Raw genomic sequence first — 8,785 nt, forward strand, 5'->3', positions numbered from 1 at the left:
CAAATGTGAGCCCTGTCAAAAGTACACCATTGGTGTGATGTCAGACACACAATGAGTGTGAAGGCTCACACCAACCTGGTGATGTCACAGACAACAGGAGTGGTGTCTCTAAGGAAAATGAGTGAAGATTCACACATAGCAATGAGAGTTACACAAAACACACCAGTGCGATATGTCAGAGTAAAATGTGAGAGATTTCACAGAAACCTGGAAGTGACTTCATACATAACAGTGGGTGTCACATCACAGTTAAGAATATGACTGCCATCACACACAATGGGAGTGATATTACACAATTTGAGAGATGTGACCGTCTATCTTATTGTTAGCACACTCATGTTTTGTGATGTCCCAAAATGGGTGTGATGTCCCATACAACGATTGGAGTAATGTCAGACACAAAATGTGAACCACGTCACACTCCATTGGAAGGATGTCAAACACTATCAGAGTGATGGCACACTCAACTGGTGTGATGTCATACGTAATACTGGGAGTGACACCACACATAATAATGGTTGGTATATCATACGGGAATTAAGGTTGATGTCACACACAAATGTTGTGGTGTGACACACAATGAGGGTGTTGTCACACCCAAACAATTGATTTGATGTCATCAAGAAGCATGTGGTCACGTCACGCAAAATAGTGGGAGTGATATCACATGCACACAATGGGAGTGATGTCACCCTTTAAAATGTGAATTATGTCACTAGGGACATGTCACTGATGTCACACATAGCGGGTGTGATGTCACACTATTGATGTGATGTCACACATAATGAGACTGAGGTCACACATAAACATGTGAGTAATACCACAAAGGACATGTGACTGACGTCACACATATGTGGGAGTGATGTCACACTATTGGTCGGATGTCAAACAACACAACAGGTGTGATATCACACATAACAGAAAGATGTCACCCAAAATATATGAGTGAAGTCACAGCAACACCATGCGAGTGATGTCACAACACTAATAGAGTGATGTCCTCGAGAATTAATGTGACATCACACAAAATATTGGGAGTGACATGACACTTAACAATAGCCATTTCATATGGTAAATTCAAGTGATGTCACACACAATCGGTGTGATGTCAACATATGTGAATGTTGTCACACACACAATAGGTGTGATGTCGTACATAAAAATGTGAATTATGTCACAAAAATGTGAATGGTGTCAGACATACCAATGGGTGTGTTTTCACACACAAATGTGAGCACTATCACACATAAACCGTTGGTGTGATGTCAGACAGACATTGAGTGACGTCAGACACACAAAGTGTGTGAAAGTACACACGAACCTGGTGATGTCATGGACATTTGGAGTGGTATCTCTAAGGAAAAGGAGTGTGAATTCATACATAACAATGAGAGTTACATAAAACACACAATAGGGATATAAATCAGAGTAAAATGTGAGATACTTCACAGAAACCTGGGAGTGATTTCATACAAAACTGTGGATGTCATATTAAAGTTAACAATATGACTGCCCTCACACAACGGGAGTGATATCACACAATTCGAGAGATGTGACAGTCTAACCTAGTTTTATCCTGCTCAAAGTGTGTGATGTCCCAAAATGAGTGTGATGTCACACATAACGATTGGAATGATGTCACACACAAAATGTGAGCGATGTCACACACTGTTGGCATGATGTCAAACACACTATCAGAGTGATGTCACAATCAAGTGGTGTGATGTCATACATAATACTGGGAGTGACACCACACATAATAGTGGTTTGATATCATATGACAATTAAGGTTGATGTCACTCACAATTGATGGGATGTGACACGCAATGAGGATGTTGGCACACACAAAGGGCTGTGATGTCACCCATAAACAAGTGTGTCACATCACACATAACATTGGGTGTGATATCACATGCACACAGTGGGAGTGATGTCACAATTTACACGTCACTGATCTCACAGATAGCAGTGGGAGTGATGTCACACTATTGATGTGATGTAACTGATAACAATGGGTGTGATTACACACATAAATGAGCAATCTCACAAAGGACACATGACTGATATCACACATAACCTGTTAATAGTCTACACTCAGGTTTCTATCCAATGTATCGAAAGAGCACTTCTGCTGAATTCAGCTTGCCAATAGCTGTAGGGAACATACTCTAACGAGACCTTTTATACTTTTCACTACAACTGGTACAGCATATCTGTAACATCCATTCAATGAAAGTACATTGTGAAGAAAAACTCCTTTTTTTATCTGTTTATGATCGTCTTGAAAAGTCCCTTTTCAAAGGTTGCAATTTACTTCTTTCATTCGGGCTTTCTCTTACATGGAACAAAAGAATGTGCTTGTTGAGCTTGGTTGGCCAGTAGCTGTTAGGGAGCATCATCCTATGAGAGGGCCTAAATTTTTCACTACACAAGGAAGAGAATATCTCTAATATGCATATATGAAAAGCACAGTGTGGAGAAAAACACTTGCTTGTACCTGTTTAGCATCTGCACTGAAAAGTACTTTTTCAAACATTGCAGCTCACGACATTTACTCAGGCTTTCTCTCACATTATAGGAGAGAATGTTCTTACTGAGCAAAGGTTGCCATTAGCTGTAAGTAAGATCTTCCCATGAGAGCTTTGATCCTTCACTACTGCTGGGAGAAAGTATCTATAACATCCATTGAAATAACATACACGGTGGAAAAAAACTCATTTTAGTTGTTGAGGATCATCTTGATGAGTGAACTTTTCAATCATTGATCTTCATGGCCTGCACTCAGGCTTTCCCTCAAATATAATGAAAGAACACCCGTTCTGAACCCAACAGCCCTGTAGCTGTAAGTCAGCCCTTCCTTGGAGGGCTTTTAAACTTATCACTACAGCTGGGAGAGAGTATCTGCAACATTCATAAAATGAAAGTCAAGTGTGCAGAAAATCTCTGGCTGGTATGTCTATAGGATCCTCCTGCAAATTTCCTTTTCCATCATTGTAGTTAACAACCGTCATTCAGGCTCTCTCTCCTATGTAAGGCAAGAAACTACTTGCTGAACTCAGCTGGTAGGGAGCTTTAAGCAGGATCCTCCTTTGAGAGCTTGTAAACTTGTACTGCAGCTGCAAGAGAATATCTGTAACATCCATTCCATGTAAGTTCTCTGTGGAGGAAAACACTTCCTTTTAGCTTTTTAGGATCATATTGTAAAGTGCCTTTTATCTTTGCACTTGATTGCATGCACTCAGGTTTCCTACCTGATATAAAGGAAAACACCCCTGCTAAACCTACATTGCCAGTGGCTGTTGGGAACACCTTCCTAGGGGAGTTTCCAATTTTCACCACAGCTCGGAAAGAAGCTGTATCACATCCATTCAATGAAAGTACACCATGAAGAAAACCTCCTCTTGTAAGCGTTTATGACCATGTTCTTAAGTGGCTTTACACTGCAGTTCAATCTGTATTCAGGGTCTCACTAGCATATCATGATGACCACTATTGCTTATCACAGTTTGCCAGTATCTGATAGTAACATCTTCATATGAGAGGATTTAAAATTTCAGTAACACTGGGAGAGTGTATCTATAACATCCATAAAACGAAAGTCCAGTATGTATAAAATTTCTTGCTTCTATCTGTATACGACTATCCTGATAATTGCCTTTATCAACATTGCAGTTAACTACCTTCAATCAGGAATTCTTCCCCATGTAAAGCAAGAAAGTTCTTGCTGACCTCTGCTTCCAAGTACTTTACAGGAGGATCTGCCTCTGAGAGCTTTTAAACTTTCCACTGCAGTGGGGCGAGTATTACTCTAACATCCATTCCATGAACCTATTCTGTGGTGAGCAATTCTTAAAGATAGCATTTTAGGATATGTTAAAGTGCCTTTTCCTCTTTGTCGCTCATTGCCTGCACTGAGGCTCTCTTCCCAACCGAAAGACAACTCACCACTGCTCAAACAAGTTTGAAAGTAGCTGTAGGAACAGTGTGCTATGACAGCTTTCCAACTATCACTACAGGTGGTGCAGATGATCATTACCATCCATTCAATAAAAGTTGACTGTTCAGAGCAACTCCTGCTTGTAGGTGTTTAGGATCATCTTGAGAAGAGTCTTTTAATTACTGCAGTTCAATCTGCTTTCGGGGTCTGAGTAGCATATTATGATGAACACTATTGATTAACACAGGTGGTCAATATCATAGGTTACATCTTCATATGAGAGGTTTTTCACTTTCACTGCAGCTAGAGGAGAGTATCTATAACATCCATAAAATGAAAGTCAAATGTGGAGAAAAATCTCATCCTTGCATGTATATAGAATCTTCTTGCAAATTGCCTTTTCCCTCTTTGCAGTTAACGACCTTCACTCAGGCTCTCTCTCCCAAGACATGCAAGAAAATGTTTGCTGAACTCAGCATGCAAGTATCTCTGAGGAGGATTTTCCTCTGAGATCTATTAAACATTTCACTGCATCTGGGAGAGAATATCTCCAACATCCATTCCGTGAACATACTCTGTGCAGAAAAACTCTTCCTTTTAGGTATTAGGATCATATGGTAAATTGCCTTTTCCTCTTTGCTGTTCATTGCCTGCAATGATGTTTCCTTCACTATATAGAGACAAAACAGCACTGCTCAACCAATTTTGCCAGTAGCTGTAAGGAACATCTTCGTATGAGAGATTTCAAAGTATTACTACAGGTTTTGCTGATTATATTTAACATCCATTCCATTCAAGTTGAATCTTCAGAGAAACTCCTGATAGTAGCTGTTTAGGATCATCTTGAGAAGAGATATTTAATACACTACAGTTCAATCCACTTTCAGGCTCTCATGAACATATCATGACAAACATTATAGCTTAACACATGTGGCCTATATCTGTAAGTAACATCTTCATCTGAGATGTGTTAAAATTTCAGCACAGCTGGGAGAGGCTATCTATAACATCCATAAAATGAAAGTGAAATATGCAGAAAATCTGTGGCTTGTCTCTTTATGGGATCAGCCTGCATATTGCCTTTAGATCACTGCAGTTAACGACCTTCGCTCAGGCTCTCTATCCCATGTAATGCAAGAAAGTGTTTCTTAACTCGCCTTGCAGGAATCTTTAAGGACGATCTTCCTCTGAGAGCTTGTAAACTTTTCACTGCAGCTAGGAGAACCTATTCATTACATCCATTCCATGTAAGTACTCTGTGGAGGAAAACACTTGCTTTTAGCTTCTTTGGATCATATTGTCAATTGCATTCTCATCTTTGAATTTCATTCCCTGCCCTCAGGCTTCTCCCCGATGTAAAGAAAAAACACCACTGTTAAACCTACTCTGCCAGTAGCGATTAGGAACACCTTCCCATGAGAGTTTACACTTTTCACCACAGCTCAGAAAAAAGCTCTATCACATCCATTTAATGAAAGTACACCGTGAAGATAACTTCTGCTTATAATTGTTTAGGGTCATCTTCATAAGTGACTTCAAATACACTGCAGTTCAATCTGCGTTCAGGGTCTCACTAGCATGTCATGACGAACACTATTGCTTAACACAGGTGACGAATATCTGTTAGTAACATCCTCATTGGAGAGGTTTTAAAATTTCAGTACGGCTGGGAGACAGTATATGTAACATCCATAAAATGAAATTTCACTTTGGAGACAATCTCTTGTTTATATCTGTATAGGATTATCCTGAAAATTGCATTTTACATCATTGCTGTTAACGACCTACACATAGGAGTTCTCTCCTTGTAATGCCAGAAAGTTCTTACTGAACTTGCTTGCAAGTATCTTTAAGGAGCACCTTCCTCTGAGAGCTTTTAAACTTTCCATTGCAGCTGGGAGAAAATATCTATAACATCCATTCCAGGAACATACTGTGTGGTGGAATAGTCTTCCTTTTAGTTTTTTGGATCACATAGTAAAGTGCCTTTTCCTCTTTGTAGTTCATGTCCTGCACTGAGGCTTCCTTCCCACAGGAAAGACAAAATACCACTGCTCAACGACGTTTACCAGTAACTCTTTGAAACACTCCTAGGAGAGCTTTCAAACTATCACTACATGTGGTGCAGATTATCATTACCCTACATTCAACGAAAGTGGACTCTTCAGAGAAACTCTGCTTGCAGCTGTTTGGGATCATCTTGAGAAGAGACTTTGACTATACTGCAGTTCAGTCTGCCTTCAGGTTTTCAGTAACGTATCATGATAAACACTATTGCTTATCACAGTTGGCCAATATCTACATGTAACATCTTCATATGAGTGGTTTTCAAATGTCAGTACAGCTGGCAAAGGGTATCTATAACATCCATCAATTGAAATTCAGGTGTAGAGAAAATCTTTTGCGTGTATCTGTATAGGACTATTCTGAAAATTGCCTTTTCCAACGTTGCAGTAAATAACCTTCATCCGTGCTCTTTCTCCCAAGTCAGGTAAAAAATGTTTGCTGAACTCAGCTTGGAAGTATCTTTAAGGAGGCTCTCCCTCTCAGAGCTTTTAAACTTTTCACTGCAGTGGGGAGCGAATATCTATAACATCCATTTCAGGAATGTACCCTGTGGAGAAAAATTCTTCCTTTTAGCTTTTTAGGATCATATTGTAAAGTGCCTTTTCCTCTTTGTCGTTCATTGCCTGCACTGAGCCTCCCTTCCCAATGGAAATACAAAACACTCCTGCTCAATGACCTTTGCCAGTAGCCATCAGAGCATCTTCTTAGGAGAGCTTTCGAACGATCACTACAGGTGGTGCAGATTATTGTTATGATCAACTCAAAGAAAGTTGACGCTTCAGAGAAACTCCAGCTTGTGGCTGTTAAGGGTCATCTTGAGAAGAGACTATTAATAGACTGCAGTTCAAACTCTAGTCAGGGTCCCACTAGCATCTCATGATGAATTATATTGCTTAAGACAGGTGGCCAATATTTGAAAGCAACATCTTCATCTTAGGGGGTTTAAATTTCAATAGTGCTGCGAGAGAGTATCTATAACATCCATAATATGAAAGAGAAGTTTGGTGAAAATCTCGTTCGTGTAACTGTGTACGTTCATCATGCAAATTGCCTTTTCCCTCATTGCATTTAATGGCCTTCACTCAGATCTCTCTCCAAAGTAAAGCAAGAAAGCGTTTGTTGAACTCAGCTTGCAGGGTCCTTTAAGAATGATCTTCTGACAGCTTTTAAAATTTTCACTGCAGCTGGGAGAACTTATCTATAATATCCATTCCATGTAAGTACCATGTGGAGGAAAACACTTGTTTTTAGCTTCTTAAGATCATATTGTCAATTGCATTTTCATCTTTGCATTTCAGTGCCTGCACTCACGTTGCCTCCCTGATTTAAAGAGAAAACACTACTGCTAAACCTACTCTGCCAGTAGCTGTTAGGAACACCTTCCTTTGAGAGTTTCAACATTTCAACACACCTCGGAAAGAAGCTTTACCAAATCCATTCAATGAAAGTATACCGTGAAGAAAACCTCTTCTTGTACCTGCTTAGGATTATGTTCATGAATGACTTTAAAGGCACTGCAGTTCAGCCTGCATTTAGGGTATCATTAGCATATCATGATGAACACTATTGCTTAACACAGGTTGCCAATATCTGTTAGTAACATCTTCATATGAGAGTTTTTAAATTTTCAGTACAGCTGGAGAGAGTATCTATAACATCCATGAAATGAGAGTTCAGTGTGGAGAAAATCTCTTGGTTGTATCTGTATAGGAGTATCCTGAAAATTGCCTTTTCCACCATTGCAGTTAACGACCTGCACTTAGGAATTCGCTCCCAGGTAAGGCAAGAAAGATCTTGCTGAACTCAGATGGCAAGTAGCTTTCAGCAGATCTGCCTCTGCGAGCTTTTAAACTTTCCACTGCAGCTGGGACAGAATATCTATACCAAACATTACATGTAAGTACACTCTGTGGAGGAACATACGTCCTTTTAGCTTTTTAAGATCATCTTACAAAGTGCCTTTTCATCTCTGCAGTTATTGCCTGCACTCAGGTCTCCTCCACAACGTAAAGACAAAACACCACTGTAAACCTACTTTGCCAGTTGCTGCTAGGAGCACATTCCTATGAGATGTTAAAATTGTCACCACAACCGGGGAAGAAACTCTATCACATCCATTCAACGAAAGTACCATGTGAAGAATATCTTTACGTGTCGCTGTTTAGAATCATACTCATGAGTGACATTAAAAACATTGTAGTTCAGTCTACCTTCAGGGTCTCACTAGCATATTATTATCAACACTATTGTTTAACACAGGTTGCAAATATCTGTTAGGAATACCTTCATATGAGAGGTTTTAAAATTTCAGTACAGATGGGAGTATCTATAACATCTATAAAATGAAAGATCATTGTAGAGAAAATTTCTTGCTAATATCAGTATAGGACTATCCTGAAAATTTCCTTTGCATCCTTGCAGTTAACAACATTCACTTAGTAATTCTCTCCCTATTTAATGAGAGAAAGACCTTGCTGAACTCAGATTGCAAGTAGCTTTCCGCAGGATCTGCCTCTGAGAGCTTTTAAACTTTCCACCGCAGCTGGGACACAATATCCATAACATCCAGTACATGAACGTACCCTGTGCAGAAAAACTCTTCCTTGTAGATTTTTGGACGATGTGGTTCAGTGACTTTTCCTCTTTGCCGTTCATTGCCTGCACTGAGGCTGTCTTCCCAATGGAATGACAAAACACCACTAAGCAACCAAGCTTGCCAGTAGTTTTCAGGATCATCTTACTAGGAGAGCTATCACTGCAGGTGGTGCAGATTATCCTTAC

This window comes from Diceros bicornis, assembly GCF_020826845.1.
Source record: "Diceros bicornis minor isolate mBicDic1 chromosome 30 unlocalized genomic scaffold, mDicBic1.mat.cur SUPER_30_unloc_1, whole genome shotgun sequence".
Lineage (NCBI taxonomy): Eukaryota > Metazoa > Chordata > Mammalia > Perissodactyla > Rhinocerotidae > Diceros > Diceros bicornis.